The 16,335-nt window shown below is 36.9% G+C and overlaps 1 protein-coding gene across 3 annotated transcripts in view; it reads right to left on the reverse strand.

Moving 5' to 3' along the window:
- Nucleotides 1-16,335, reverse strand: part of ldlrad4.S (low density lipoprotein receptor class A domain containing 4 S homeolog) — a 281,004-nt gene that overhangs the window by 123,850 nt on the left and 140,819 nt on the right. The gene's annotated exons all lie outside the window — the stretch shown is intronic.

The following is a 16,335-nucleotide window of genomic DNA, read 5'->3' on the forward strand; positions in this document are numbered from 1 at the left end:
GAATTTTGAGTTCATGTGAGTTTTTAAAAACTCCCATAAACTCCCATGAACTCAAAATTCAAAATTTATTTAAATAAATCAAATTTTCCAAACTTGGGTGAATAGGATCGAATCGAGTTTAAAAAACTAAATTCGAGTTTTTTCTTAGAAAAAAACTCGAATGTCAGGAAGGCTGCAAACAACTCCAAATTGATCCCAGGACGTCTTCCATTGAATTCAGCAGGTTTTAAGTGGCGAATAGTCAAATTTGAGTTCTTAAAAGGCCAGTGTATGATAAATCTCACAAATCAAATTAAATTTTTTAAAAAAACTCAAATCAAATTTTAACAATTCCATAGTCGAATTTGACAGTTTTGGTCATAAAAAAACTCGAAAATTCGAATTCGAAATTCAAATTGATAAATCTGCCCCTTGGTATTGCAAAAACCCAGAACAGACGCCAAGGTTCTGTTCAGGGCTCACGCTTCTGAAGCGGCCTTTTGCTTCGGGAGGAGCTCTCTTCTACTCGGATACCAGGTCTTAAAGTGAGAGAACCAAGGCAAGAGTTCGGGGAAGAAAAGGCTTCCGTTAAGTGTGACAGAAAGAACAGGGTTAGAGCAAAGCATAGTTGAGGAAAGAGGCCAGTGTCAATAACCAGTCAGTCAGCGCAGTACAGAATCGGAATCCAGAGAATCAGAAACCAGAAAAGTAGTCAATAACAGGCAAAGGTCGGTACAGGCAGTGATACAGTGGTGGTCAAGGACAGGCAGAGGTCATCAAAGAATCAGACTAGAAGTGCACCCAGGAACTATCTAGAATAGACCTACGTTGGGCAATGTGAAAATGGTTGTGGCACCGTTCAATATTTGAATTTTTGCGCCAAATAGTTACATAGTTACATAGTTAAATTGGGTTGAAAAAAGACAAAGTCCATCAAGTTCAACCCCTCCAAATGAAAACCCAGCATCCATACACACACCCCTCCAATGACGTCAGATCCAGCGTGCCAAATAAAAGTGCAACAATATAGAAGCTGTGCACAAGTCAACCAGTAGAGGCGCACAGAAGAGGAGGTGCAGGCATCCTCGCCCCCTCCCAGGTACCTTCCCATTGCCATGGTAATTCAGAGCCTTCTGAATAAGGGATCCCATTCCTGTATTAAATATATACATTTTGGGTGCCTTGGAGTATTTTGGTTAATACTGTGCACCATAGTACTCTGTGAAAACAATCTTAAAATCTGTCTAACCACGAGGGGATTGTATGCTAAATAGCATATTTTATAACAACTTTGGGACAACCGCCCCCCTGATATAAACCCAGTCTTTAGGAAATGCATGTACCCAATAGCTTGCACATGGCACACTTGCACATGAGCAGGGTCCTTCCTATTCAACAATATAGACTTGTTGGCACAGAAAGGTTATAAAAAGAGACATTTTTTTTACACAGAAAGGAAAATAGTTTTTTACTTATACTATATACATTTAAAGTACCAATGAGAACTCTTAATGTAACTGAAAGCTTTTATAAAAAGAAAAATAAGAGCAAAGAGAGGATTAAGATCAGGGAGAGTGCTTTAAAAATAGGTACAGTAAGATGGATTATTTGGTTTTATAGCAATGCCTATTTTTTGCCTCCTACATCTCCAAGCTACATTGTATATTGCACATTGGTATGAGTTATGGTAAAAAAAAAAATGTGTAATCTCTCTTCAAGGACACATTGAACAAGGGGAATATAGGCAAAACACCAATTTGTTTAATTGCCCAAGACCCCCCATTATAAACTCATCTTCTGAAGTCAGTATTACAGTGACTGTATTTATCAATTGGTTCATTTGGTTGAACCAAATTAAAAAGACTGGACTTTTCATAGACAGCAAAAACAGCTTTGATGGTGCTTTTCACTTCTTTTTTTAATAATAACCTTTTTTTCTATTCTACAAAGACTACAATGCATGCATTGAAATAGCCATACACTGACAAAAACAATGTCAGAATTTTGGCCATTCAAAATTCACACAAAGAGATTTATTTATCAACATTTTTATTTAAGAGGTTTTGAAACCACTGCTAAACTCGCTTTCTCTAAAATCACGAAAGTCGTGGAATTTATTAAAAGATTAAAATATAAAATTACGTATTTAGTGATGAATGATTCACTAAAAAATATGAATATCTCAAAAACAAATTTAGGACAATTCCTAGTGAAAAAAATAATCCAAAAACCTCTAAAAGTGCGAATTGATTAAAAGCGGTCCAATAAGATCAGTGCAGCTCCCACGGACTTCTATAGCAGCTCGACAAATTTTATATTTAAGTTTCGCATTTGAGGTTTTCATGGTTTTTACACTTAATAAATCTTGAATATATAAATATTATGATATATAGTATATAACAAATATACAAAACACATATATTTTTTAAAAATCACAATTTCATTCTTAGTAAATGGGCCCCATATAATTATTTGGGGTAGGGGGAGCTAAAGACAAAATGAAACAAAATAATTATTTATATTATTTTATAATCACAATTATTTAGAGTCAAGAGGTTTCCAAACTTTTTGGGTTCAAACATTTTTTCATAACTGTATGTATGTAGGTTATAGCCTTTTTTTTGCAGACTATTTTGAATGCAGTAAAACACATGAAATTTATAAAATCAATGAGTAGATTAATTGCAATACAAAATCAGTGGTTTATTTGCTAAAGTGTGCCAAATGCCTTAAGCAGTACATAAGTTGCACGATTAGACCCCTGAAGGAGAGAGTGAGCACTTAAATTTGATAAGGTCTGGAAGTGAAACAACAATGGTGTCGAGACACTTCAAGGAGTTCAACATTAGTAATGTGGGGTTACGTAGAGCACAAGGCATACAACGTGTAACATTAGGACCAAGGGGAGGTGATTTGCAATCCAAACTGTTACGAATGGAAGTCAAGTAGAGATATAAATTACGGACTAGGCAGTCCCAAGGGTTAAATTCGGTGTTTGACATAAACTGCTACTTTTAGGGGCAGATTTAACAAGGGTCGAAGTAAATTTAAGGGAATTTTCGAAGTAAAAAAATTCGAAATTCAAAGTCATTTTTTGGATACTTCGACCATCGAATAGGATACTACGACTTCGAATTTACTTCGAATTCGATTCAAAGTAAAAATCGTTCGGATATTCGACCATTCGATAATCAAAGTACTGTCTCTTTAAAAAAACTTTGACTTCAATAGTTCGCCAAATTAAACCTGCCGAAGTGCTATGTTAGCCTATGGGGACCTTCCAATGCATTTTTTTAGGTTTTTTGTAGTTGAAGTAAATCATTCGATTGATCGCTGAAAACGATTTAATAGTTCGATCGAACGGTTTTACTTCAACTGTCAAATTCGGTAAAAAAACTTCGACTTCGATATTCGAAGTCGATGTATAGCCATTCGATGGTCGAATTTCGAAGTATATTTCACTTCGAAATTCGACCTTTGATAAATCTGGCCCTTAGTGCATGATTAATCCAGTAGGGACCGCTAGGATTAAAACTGCTTTATTTAGATATTTAACATATTTTACATATACAAACTTAAAACTAAGTATCAAATCCAATGTATAGGGGTGTCTATATCGCAAAGTAAAAGATTCCTAATGAAAAGAAACATGTTCTCTTCGAAACTGGAAATTCATGGATAATTTGTAACTTTTGTAATTTATGAATTGCTACTCATGAACTTTGAGATACAGTTGACTAATTCTGACAGTGAAGTCTTTTAACTGGATTGTTTTTTAACCCTTTTCTAATGCATTAGCAAATGGCATGTAAATTGATATGACGAGTTCTGTGGGCGGGATCTTCATTATGGTTTAAGATGTATAGGGATACAATGGATACAAAGGTCTCTGAGGAACGTGTTAGACCTTAGATGCTGGGTTTTTAATCAAATGTAACAGTAAAGATAATTGTTCCATAACTGAAACTAAACTGAGCGATCCTTGAACTTTGGAGTGTGCTTCAACATTTTTAAATTCGCGGCTTGACTGCCTCCCTTAGGCTTGCGGCAGCAGCACCTGGGTCAAACATACGAATCAGATAAGCCAATAAATGCACTTTACCGGTGAATGAATATCGGGAAGACCAGTATGTGGGGGGGTTAACCTTGAATTATTGATGCAGGGCTCCGGGCCAAGAGACCCCGGCCCACGTGGATTGAACAATGAGACCCAGAGGCTAAGCTAAAATTGGATTGGTGGGAGTCTGATAGATAAAGAAAATAGATATCCGTAAAGGGTGCTGGACATTTATGAGTATAAACTTTGTGTCCTTATAGCCTTTTTATAACTCATAGGAATCTATCTTTCTTTTTTAAAATGTTTTAGAATGAAAACTCTAATAAGCGTTAATGCACTTCTATGCAGTCTTATGCCAAGACAAATTGACTTTACCAATAGCTTTTAAAGAGGCTTAAATTACTATTAGAGCACAGCTATTGTTTGGGAATGATGGAAAACAGTGCCATTAACAGTCAAGGCTATCCAGCTTAGTATCAAGAAGTGTAAGTCACATATATCAACCATTCTAAGATTAGTTGCCCTAGAGACTGATTCTAAATCCTTAACCAACAGTTTCCACTCCAAAGACAGATTGCTCAATGGCATGCCTCCAGGCAACAAATGCATCAAAGCACAGATGGTGAATCTCATACACTCAGTTTTCCAAATACTTCTGCAATACAGGGTCTGTCTACACTCAACAATCCAGGGACTATGTTAATCACATGCTTGATAAAATTACAATTAAAAATTCACAATTAGGCTGCTATCAAATGAATCTCACAAGACAGAAAATATAAATCATATTAGCTTTCAAAATTATAAAAACATTGTAGCAGGAGCTACAAGATTTGTACAGAGAGCAGCATTCAGGTACACATAACCATAACATTTTCCTGGAAGAAAATGAGGGGATTCATATTTGGAAAATACCTTCACCGATACCATGTTTGCCTTAGAGAGCAAAATGTGTTATTCACATGAGAAAACTGTTCTTGATTATAAGAAAAGCTCTACCTTTGAGAAAAAAATTTACAAAAAAAACAGCTAAAATATTAGTATATAATGTTTCTTACCACTGCAGAGCATACAAATCCTTAAAAAAAAAAGCTCCAAGGGAAATTTGAAGAAAAAAAAAAAAGCTTTACATGATAAGAAAAAAAGCCAGGAATGTGCATTAAAGGCAGGGTCAGTGATAAATGGAATATTTCCTAATTGGAACCCTGTTGTTAATAGAGTACCACAAAGGCTGTCCTCGAACTCTTGCTTTTTAAGTTGTTCATAAATGATATTGAGGTGGGCATTCTAAGTACTGTCACTATTTTTGCAATCATACTAAACTTATAGTTTAAAACTAAACTATAAGTTCAGCGTAGGATGCTGCCACACTGCAAAGTAATTTGACGAAAGTGGGCACCAAATAGACAAATGAGGCTCAGCATTGAAAAATACAATGTTGGAGCTAGGGTCTCTTAAATTGAGAGGTATTTGGGGGTTTCTGTGGATAACAAACTGTGTAACTGTAGCCAGTGTTTCTCACTAATTCCTAGTGCAAATAAAGTTCTCTACTGCATACAAAGGGCATAAATATGATGGATGAAACCACAATTTTGCTCTTTATGCATACCTGGTAAGGCAAACCGGGTTCTTTGTGAGAGCTATTACTCATATTGACATTCACTGTCCATTTCTTTGAGTAACTGCAAAAGGTATAAACTATCCTGTGTGGTAGCAGTCAGTTCTATATATTCAGCCTCACAGGAAGACCGTTTCTCTATCTTCCATGACTTCCAGATATTTCCTCTAAATAATTGAAAACAAAATAGCAACAAAGCTTCTGCTTATTTTCTAGTAATGGCTCCATATGCAGTGAAATTTACTATTTTTCACAATTTTTACAAATGGTGAATTTATACACTGTATGTGTATATCATTTTTATATAAAGAATCTACAGTATAGCGAATTAGTAATTTCACATTTTCTTTAACAATAACTACAGACAAAATCTCTACATGGCAGAAAATAATAATTCATAACTTGTGCAAAGCGGACCCTCCTGTACCTGGCATGCAGAAGGGGAAACTGATCCCCCGGAGCTATGTAAGTCTGTATTGGGTTATAAGAAAAATTAAAAAAGGAGGGGTAAGGGAGAAAGAGAGAAACAAAAAGGGAGGGGGAAATAAAAAAGGGAATATAAAGAGAATGGCTAAAAGAGTTTAGTCTGGGTAACAGTTTTTAAATAACAATAATGAAATAGAAGAGGTATAAAGCCAGTTAATTGGACTCTTTAATACCAATGTGCGTGTGTGAATGTCATAAGGGACTTAGATTGTACGTTTCATTACCCAAGTTACTTAAAAGGAAGATTTAAATGCAACTAAATGTGAGAACAATTAACAAAAATGCACTGTACACTTGAAATTTTTTTGAGCTGGATATTCGCCTGGCGAATTTATTCGTCCATCACTAGTCAGGAAGGCTGTTAAACATCTTCAAATGGGATCTCTGCCATTGATTTCTACACAAACTCAGCAGGTTTTAGGTGACGACTTATCAAATTTGAGTTCAAATTCCAGGATTTACAGGTTTTCCCCAACTTGAATTTGTGAGTTTTGAACAAAAATTTTACTCGTAAATTAGAATTCAAATTTACCATTTAAACCTTATAAATCTGCCCCATAGTAACCTCCTTCGTTTCTTTAGTGCCAACACATTATATGGCAGTTTACAGAGATTATTCAAAGTAATTAGGTTAAAAAGATATACAACTTTTGGTCTAAATAAAAACCTGCGTAACTGCTTGATCCAGAGGAAAGCAGAAAACACAATTTTCCTCAGTGGGGGAAAAAACCTTTCCTCAACTTTGAGTTAAAAACTAATTTTAGTAATTCTATTATTTTCTCAATTGCTAAAAAGCCATGAAACCCCTCCTTAAAGCTATCTAATGTATCTGCCAGTACAACCAATTCAAGGAGATAATGCCACAACTTCAAAGTTAGAACCAAATCTAGAGCTCCAGAAGGAAGTAATCACATTACAGATTAATAGCACAGGGGTAAGCATTTTACTATTCATATGCCACTAAGGCAACGGTAATCTGATTGCCGCAAGATATCACAAATTACAAATCATGCATTTAGGGTTATTTTCAGATGAGATAAATGGCATACCGGAGTCACCTGTAATTAGCAATAAGAACTTAAATATAATCAAAGCACCAACACATAATTCGACTATATTTGTAATTATTTTCAACTTTATACCTGTATAGGGCTTACTCTTGATACATTTTTTACTTACTTTTCATTATTAGGAATGTTATTAGTAATTATTAGCAATTTTGCTACAACAGTTATCCTATACTGCTTTTGTATGTGGTTTCCTTAGCTCAACCTATCTCTGGTTATATTTCTCCAAGAAAGCCTTCAGACCAATGCAGAAAGCCAAAGCACTATACATTAAATAATACATTCAGGCCCAGATTTGTGGAAAGGCCCCCAAGGCCCGGGTCTAGGGCGTGAGGATTTTAGGGGGTGGCATGCTGCCCAACCACTTCCACATTGGTTCAAAAACACTGGGGATGCGCAGGACATACAATAGTTTTTTAAATTTCCCATGTGCCAATCCCCATTGCCTCAGCCCGGATGATGAAAATTTGCATGAATAAAGAGGAGGGGGCAGGGGCGACGAACGGCAGTGGGCTTAGGGGTGCCCGGCATGTAAATCCAGCCCCGAATACATTTATACTTTGCTGGGTTAAGCAAGCTACTCTGTCCAACATTTTTGTAACAGCTGAAGTGGTTAAAAGGTGATGTATTTTTTTTTTTTGCCTCTAACCATAACTAAATACAAAGCAGATATTTAGCAATCGCAAAGTCATATTTGTGCTTTCTGCAGATTTAATCAAAACAGCTAATATATATGGAAAGCACATTCCACAGAGAAAATGCAAACTGTTAATTTAGCAAGTGAGATTTTTAACAGCAAGTTCTTGTACATTTAGGAGAAAATGCTATAAAAGCCATTACATACACATTACATACACATTAGTCTCAAAAGATGCTTCAGAAGTGATCAGGAAATACTAAAATATAATTTTTACTCCAAAAATCGTTTGCAAAAAGTCCCTACATGTGATATAAAAACACTTAAAAGTCATAGATTGCTTTTACCGCTCTGTCCAAGATAAACACGCTGTGAAAATGCTGACATTTAACCAGTCATCTATACCTTTTTCATAGCAAAGAAAAGCAATAAATACACCATTGCCTGCTTTGTGATGGGTTTGGGTACGTGGAACTTGTATACGTTATTTCTATAATTAACATACACGCTCTTCTTTTATATGAGGATTAAAAAGTAGACAATTAAGACCATTAAAATAGCAGGTTGCAAGATATGGAAAGGAACGCTTGAACTGAAAGGAACTGTGTATTTAATTTTTAGATTTAATTTCTTATGCAACACAAAGATCTATGGGTCAGATACATTTGGTAAGTTTGTTTTTAAAAAAAAAATATTATGTTGAATGTATTACATCCATTATTCGGAAACCCATTATCCAAAAAGCTTCAAATTATGCAAAGTCTGTCTCCCATAGACTCCATTTGATCCAGATAATCCAAATTTTTCCTTTTTCTCTGTGATAATATAACAGTACGTTGTACTTGATCCAAATGAAAATATAGTTAATACTTATTGGAATCAGAACCAGCCTATTGGGTTTGTGTAATGATTACATGATTTTCTAGTAGACTTAAAGGTGAAGTAAAGTCTTAAATAGAATAAGGTCAGAAATGCTGTATTGTGTATACTAAACATAAACATGAACTTACTGCACCACAAACCTAATCAAACAAATAATTTATGCGTTCAAAGTTGGCCACAGGGGGTCACCATCTTGTAACTTTGTTAAACATCTTTGCAAGACCAGGACTGTGCACATGCTCAGTGTGGTCTGGGCTGCTTAGGGATCCTCATAAATTATCAAAACAGCACAAGTTAAATAATATCTGCCAGAAGCCGATGCAGCAAGATGGATTAATAATCAGAATATGCAGACAGCACTGGGTCCCGTGTTGTCATGTAATCTAATGTGGAGTTTATACATTTTGTAATGTTTAATACAAACTTTCTCCAACTCTGCAGAACCAGTGGCTGCTGCAAAATAAAGTTAAACATTTTTTGGATTTTATTTTTTTGCCATTACATGCCCTTTAAGATATGACGATCCAAATTACGGAAAGATCCCTTATCCGGAAAAGCTCAGGTCCTGAGTATTCTGGATAACAGGTCCCATACCTGTACAAAATGTTTAACATTTGCGCAATAAATTAAGTTTATTATAATTTATTTAATCGCGTATATTCTCATAAAAAGTTTGTTCATTGGATAATCTCTACTCTGTGTTATAGCACAGCATTACCAAATACAACAGAGCTTTCTCTCACCCACTAGAATGGCAGCAGGTGTTTTGCATCCAAAAAACCATGAAATTCTTTAGCAGAAGAATATCCAGAGTGTCCGTGTCAACCCCTTTTTAATGCAAATGGTTTATTTTAAAGCACATTTTACACAGGTATGACATGACAAAGAAGTTGCATGACTCTTTAACAACATTTAATAAACTGCTATCTTGAGAGGTCTGTGTCAGGGGAAAACACAAAAATCAGGTGAAGCAGTGCAAAGAACATTTTTGAACTTATACTTGAAACTGAACTGAGCAGTGCATGTGTGTAGGGGACCTGGCCACTTGTATTTTGTGTGCTTTACAATTTGTTGTGTGCTGGCATCATAACTAGTTTGTAGTGAGTAAACTAAAACTTGCAAATGTTGCACTGTTATGAAGTAGAGAAATTACAAACTAATAGGGCACAAATCAGGTGACTGGTCCATTTACTAGTGCCCAAGTTGTTTTGGAACTTGGAATTAATAAACAGTAAGGATTATACATTCTGGAGTGCTCTATCAATCCCAACTGCTGATTAAGCCTTAACTCCGGGTGGCACTCTTCTGTTAAGCAGCACTGCACCAGGCTTTATTCATTTATGCTGAGCTGAAGGCAAACTATATCCCGACCCTTTCTGTTTGTTGCATACTTGTCCTCTTAAACTGATAAATGAAAGTAAGACACTTAATAGGTGTTACATTCAGCCTTTAATGAACTGTGCATGCAGGAGGATTTATAGCAGCGACAAAGAACAATTTTGAAAGAATTTCAGTACTCAAATCTCAAAAAGCTCATGGCAAATATGGTCAGTGCAATGCAGCTTCCAGCGAATCCCAAAGTACTCAGTAAGAAAGAATGTAGACAAGGGTTTCTGGATCCTCAAATGGATCATAGTTTCAAATTAATGATAAGCAAACTTGGGGTGTTTGTAAACGTGGGATATTTATAAAATTAAAACATTTTGACAAAATGCACTGGAGTTACTGGGAGGTGAAATGACATGGTTGTTAAGGCAAGTTTAGCTCCTACAGTATGTCACCAATTTCTTCCAACCTTAGAATGCTGTACTTTCTAGGTACCTAAAAATTGGTTGTGACTTTGCAATTATAACAGCCTCTACAATTTCCTCTTCTAAGAAACATTCCACTAGATTTTGGAACACTACTAGTGGGAATAACTTCCTTTCATACATGAGAGGCTGGGCATTAATGTTGGATGGTCAGTAGCATCTCTGAAGCAACCTAGATACAAGAATAGGGCAATACTGTAGTTACCTTCTGGAGATTAGCCCTAACTATAATCAGATAAACACCAATTTAGGGCATCAGCATAGTAAAGGGGCCTTTGAGGTAGAGAGTATGTCCTATGCCTTATTGGCATGTTTGTGCTTGCAAGGGGGATCTATTTCTTGGTACACACCTGACTTTTTATTTTTCCCAAACAATATAAGTCTCTCTTGCTTTATGTCTCTCTTGCTTTATAATACAGTGATTATAGCCCTTGTTCCACAAGACAAAGGACCAAATTAAATTGCAGAATTGGCTTCACAATCCCAGAAATTGCCATGCATATCTTTTATAATTACTTTCTTCTGTAAGAATCATTATCGAGAGGACCACCCAACACAGCAGAAGGATCTAGTTGTGGATCTTCATGGTTTTTTTTTTGTTTTTACCTTTGGATACAGGGTCTCAAAGTATCTGAAACTGAGTTGGGTAAACTTTAAAGTAACTCATTCAGGCAGCTTTATAAAGGAGTCCTGCTACTTTACTGTGACATATTCATAATCAAATATGAATAAAATGCAAGTGAAGAGCTATTTAATATATCTGGGGGAGCACTTCATATAGTTCAAAGATGTTTGCTAATGCTACAAATACAGATAAAAGGTTTGCAAAAAGTACAATAATAAATTATTCTCATACTAGTTTGAGCAGTAATCATAATAGAAAAGGGAGGGGAGAACTATATGTACTGTACATGATGAACAAAAACATTTGTAAAGTCATATTTCACTACAGCTTGCAGGAATTTGCTTGATGGGTAGAACAGGTCAGTTAAGGAAAAGATCAAGGGAAGCTTTCAGTACAATCAAGGTTCCATAGAATGTATAAACTTGTAATGGGAACAAAACATACTCAAACAGTTCCACTATAAAGCAGCATTAGCCAGAAATACAGATATACCAGACAAATGCAAAAATATGTATATGTATATATTATTCTCTGTCAGAGTAAATGCAGATATACTATTTTTTAATATCCAGATTTAATATGATTTTAGAGGTATGTGTATTTTAGGAGAAAATGAGGAAAATGGGATACAGAATTGTAATAAACAGAATTTAGTTTGGGATTCAACCAAATCCAAGCATTTTCAAGCAGGACTCAAATTCAACCAAATTCAATGGTCTGGATGAACCAAATCCGAATCCTACAAAATGTGAAAAATTATTGATCACATCACCAGTTTCCACCCACAACAAGGGTTTGGATTTGTAATACGGGCGGATCCACAAAGAAGGATTCAGGATTCAACCAAATCCCTAGTGATAAAGGAATAGAGGTACAATTTAGGGCAGATGGCACCATTCTCTCGTCAGAAATGTGTTGTTTCAAGCCACACATTTAAATCAAATACCCTAAAAGAGTCAATGGAACCAATCATAATCAGTGCTGGGTTGCTGCGATTTGCTGGTCACAGATCAGATCCCAATCTACCTTTTGGGGGAAGAACAATCATAATTAACAAAATAAAATTACTCTTAGGATGTGCATTTCCAGGTGCACCAGAATTGATCCAATTCCCTCGAAACTTCTCCGCAATACCAATCCTTGTCTAATCAAAGCCTTAACTCACCTATTTAATCTTTCGCTCTCAACTGGACTGTTTCCTTCTCAACTAAAACATGCTCTTGTCACCCCCATTCTGAAAAAACCCTCTCTTGATCCCTCCAATCTTGACAACCTCCGACCTATCTCTCTGCTACCTTTCATCTCTAAACTACTTGAGCGCCTAGTCTACAACCGACTTACCTCATTCCTCTCTGACAATAACCTGCTGGACCCCCTACAATCTGGTTTTAAGCCACAACACTCCACGGAAACTGCCCTGACTCGACTAACTAATGACCTTTTAACCGCTAAAGCCAACAATCATTTCTCACTACTAATACTGCTTGACCTCTCAGCCGCATTTGACACTGTAGATCACCCTCTCCTCCTCCAGTCCCTCCAGTCGCTTGGCCTTCGTGACACAGCCCTGTCCTGGTTCTCTTCTTACATCACCAATCGTTCCTTCAGTGTCTCCTACAATGGAGTATCATCTTCTCCCCTACCTCTTTCTGTTGGAGTTCCTCAAGGCTCTGTTCTGGGACCATTACTATTCTCCCTCTATACTTCCTCCCTTGGCAAATTAATAAATTCGTATGGTTTCCACTACCACCTCTATGCTGACGATACTCAAATCTATCTCTCATCTCCTGATCTCAACCCAGAACTCCTAACTCGCGTCTCCTCCTGCCTGTCCGCTATCTCTACCTGGATGTCGCAACGCTACCTTAAATTAAACCTCTCTAAAACTGAAATGGTTCTCTTTCCTCCAAGAAACACCAGTAGCATCCCCGAAGTATCCATCATAGTTAACAATTCCACTATCACCCCCTCTCCCCAGGCCCGGTGCCTTGGGCTTATCCTAGATTCTGCCCTGTCATTCACTCCTCATATCCAGTCACTTATTAAATCATGTCACTTCCACCTAAGGAACATATCCAAAATACGATCATTTATCACCCAAGACGCTGCCAAAATTCTTATTCACTCTCTCATCATATCGCGTCTAGACTACTGTAACTCTCTTTTAATTGGCCTCCCCCTCCAGAGACTGTCACCTCTCCAGTCCATAATGAACACTGCTGCGAGGCTCATACACCTCAGCAACCGCTCATCCTCTGCCTCGCCATTCTGTCAATCCCTGCACTGGCTTCCGTTACCTTTCAGAATCAAATTCAAATTAATGACACTGACTTTCAAAGCACTTCACAACTCTGCTCCACCCTACATCTCTGAACTCATCTCTATATACTCACCCACTCGCTTACTTCGCTCCTCTACTGACCTGCTACTCAACTCTTCTCTCATTACCTCCTCACATGCTCGCATTCAAGACTTTGGAAGGGCTGCACCCCTCCTCTGGAACGCTCTCCCACGATCTGTCCGACTTTCTCCCAACCTTTCTGCTTTCAAAAAATCTCTGAAAACGCACTTCTTTCGAGAAGCCTACCCTCACTCTGCTTAACTACCAAACGCAACACCACATACAACACCACATTTCTTACCCACTTACTTCGATCTTGCCCACTCCCACACCTTGTGTATTACTCCCTTCCCTTTAGACTGTATGCCTATGCATAGGGCCTTCCTCACCTCTTTGTACCTGTATTGATTGTGATGTTTGTTACTCCATATATTCTATGTATGTAATTCATGTGATGTAGTTGTATAATCACAGTTACTTTACAGTGCTACGCAATATGTTGGCGCTATATAAATACATGTTAATAATAATAATAATAATAATAACACATTAATTTGTTTAAATACAGAAAAGAGATAAGCAATGAGCAGTTAGGATAATTACTTGAAGGCAAAATAATACTGAGGAGGGATTGAGGGTATCCTAAGGGATAATTTAGGGGGGCATTTCTTTTTAATGGGGGCTTTTATTTGCAATGGTGGACAGAAAGAGGATCTTCTACATGAATGATTTTAAGAAAAATGAATTCATACAGCATAAATCACAAACTGCTAGTAAAATGTGGAGGCCTATTTACTCATTTTCATGGTTGAGAAAACTCGACTTTTGATAAATCAGCCCATTACATACGTAAGTTGGATCAATCTTTTTTTCAAAAACAACATATGATCTTTATGACTGAATGTATTTTTTGTCTGTCTGATTGTGCCTGGGAGTTAGTGTGGTAAGTGATTTAAATCCAGAATTTATTTAGTTCAGTTGGGTGATTTGAACAATGGTGAAAGAAATAGCATAAATTATGGTTATTAAAAAAAATGGACTACTGATCTGTGGATTGACTTGCAGAGGAATCTGTGTTCCACCATTAGATAACATAAATGAATCATTATTAAACGTTTCCTAGTTCCTAATTCAGCTTGCTCTCCGTGCTCAGGTAGATAGGACACACACCGCCATTGCACATTCTCACTGGAAACCTACCCAGGTGAAAGCAACAGTAGAGCTAACCAAATAGAACAATATTTGGCCAAATGCCCAAGTCCATCAGCAACAGTTGATATCAAGGAGCAAAATGGCTATGCAACACTCATGAAATCCCACAAAAAATTGAATCACTTATTAGCAAGGTACACACAGACTTGAACATTTTGTGCGTCTTAGCATGATGCATTGGTCAGCTATATTGTTATTTATATTAGAGATACCCACATATTATGGGATTACACATTATATTATTCGCTGTAATAGCCAATGATTGATACCGTTCACTGTGTTTTGGGGCTACTTGTCGCCCTGATGCCACCCCCCTCACACCTGGCGTATACCATTTCCAGCGTGGCACGTCACTATGTCGGAGAGTGCTATTGCGCTCTCTACAGTAGCAGAGACGAAATTCCAATTTAAATATTAGAATTGTGGCTACTAAAGTTCCCAGGAGTGGCCTTTTTTGTCGTCCCTGCTAACTTACAGGCTGCTGCTTCCAGTGTTTGTCAGTGTCAGAGAGGCCAGTGTTATGTAGAGCTCTTGACATGATTGAACCATACCTATATTCTAAGTATAGTGTGGGGGAACTTTTCATCAACATTAGCCTCTTTTGAAATATAAAGATTCCAAGTAACATAGAAACAGACAGACAGGGAATATCTGGTGTAAATATATTGCTCAGACGCATAAAAATAATAATAATAATAATAATAATAAATACTGTATGGAGTAGTGCCCTTATCTACATGTTTTATAACCACCCCTTTCATTTTCAGAGACCCATATATACAGAGATAACCAAAATGTTTCTACATAATGTTTAGAAGCTAAATATTCAGGAGAGAAAGTGTATAACAAAAACAAATATCTATAGGCTTATGGGTGCCAGTATAAGTAACAGTAAATAAGATAATTGCACATTTGCTTTTCCACCCAAAATTACATGCAAAGTAATTTTAGCCAAATAAATTTCAGCTGACATTTAGCATAAAAGGAACAGCACTATTCAATGCTGTATAAAGTCACCATGGATTTGATCTGATTACAGGAGAGCTGACTTGACTTTCCTTAGTCACATAAGCCACAGTCTCACTGCCTGCCCTTAGAGACCACAGCTTCACTGAGTGCGTCTAGACAGTATTCATGATCCATCTGTCTGGCACAGCCTGGCGGATGGCAAACACTAACAATTCAAACAATTTTAGCTCCTCTATTCCATCTCCCTTACCCTTTATGAAACAGTAGCCCTGTACTGCAAATAACTATCATTGTTATAATTCTCACAATGCAGTGCCAGACTTTCATTAACATTTTTCCTAGACTGATAAATATTTAAAGCACTAGATACATTTCACTTGATGTAGAACACATAAAAGCCAAGCCACACTCAAAATGTAAATTCAGTGTATTATATTATTTGCAAATTTATTGTCACAGTAAGGGACAACTCTTTGCTATGTATAAACACAATATTGTGTGTGTCTCTCTCTCTGGCAAATTCACTAAATGACGAAGCGCCTAACGCTAGCGTGAATATGCCAGCGTAGCGCATTTTCGTTAATTCGCCGATTCACTAACGGACGCTGGCGTAAATTCGCTAGTGTTACTTCGCACCCTTACGCTTGGCGA

This window comes from Xenopus laevis, chromosome 6S (genome assembly GCF_017654675.1).
Source record: "Xenopus laevis strain J_2021 chromosome 6S, Xenopus_laevis_v10.1, whole genome shotgun sequence".
NCBI classification, from domain to species: Eukaryota; Metazoa; Chordata; class Amphibia; order Anura; family Pipidae; genus Xenopus; species Xenopus laevis.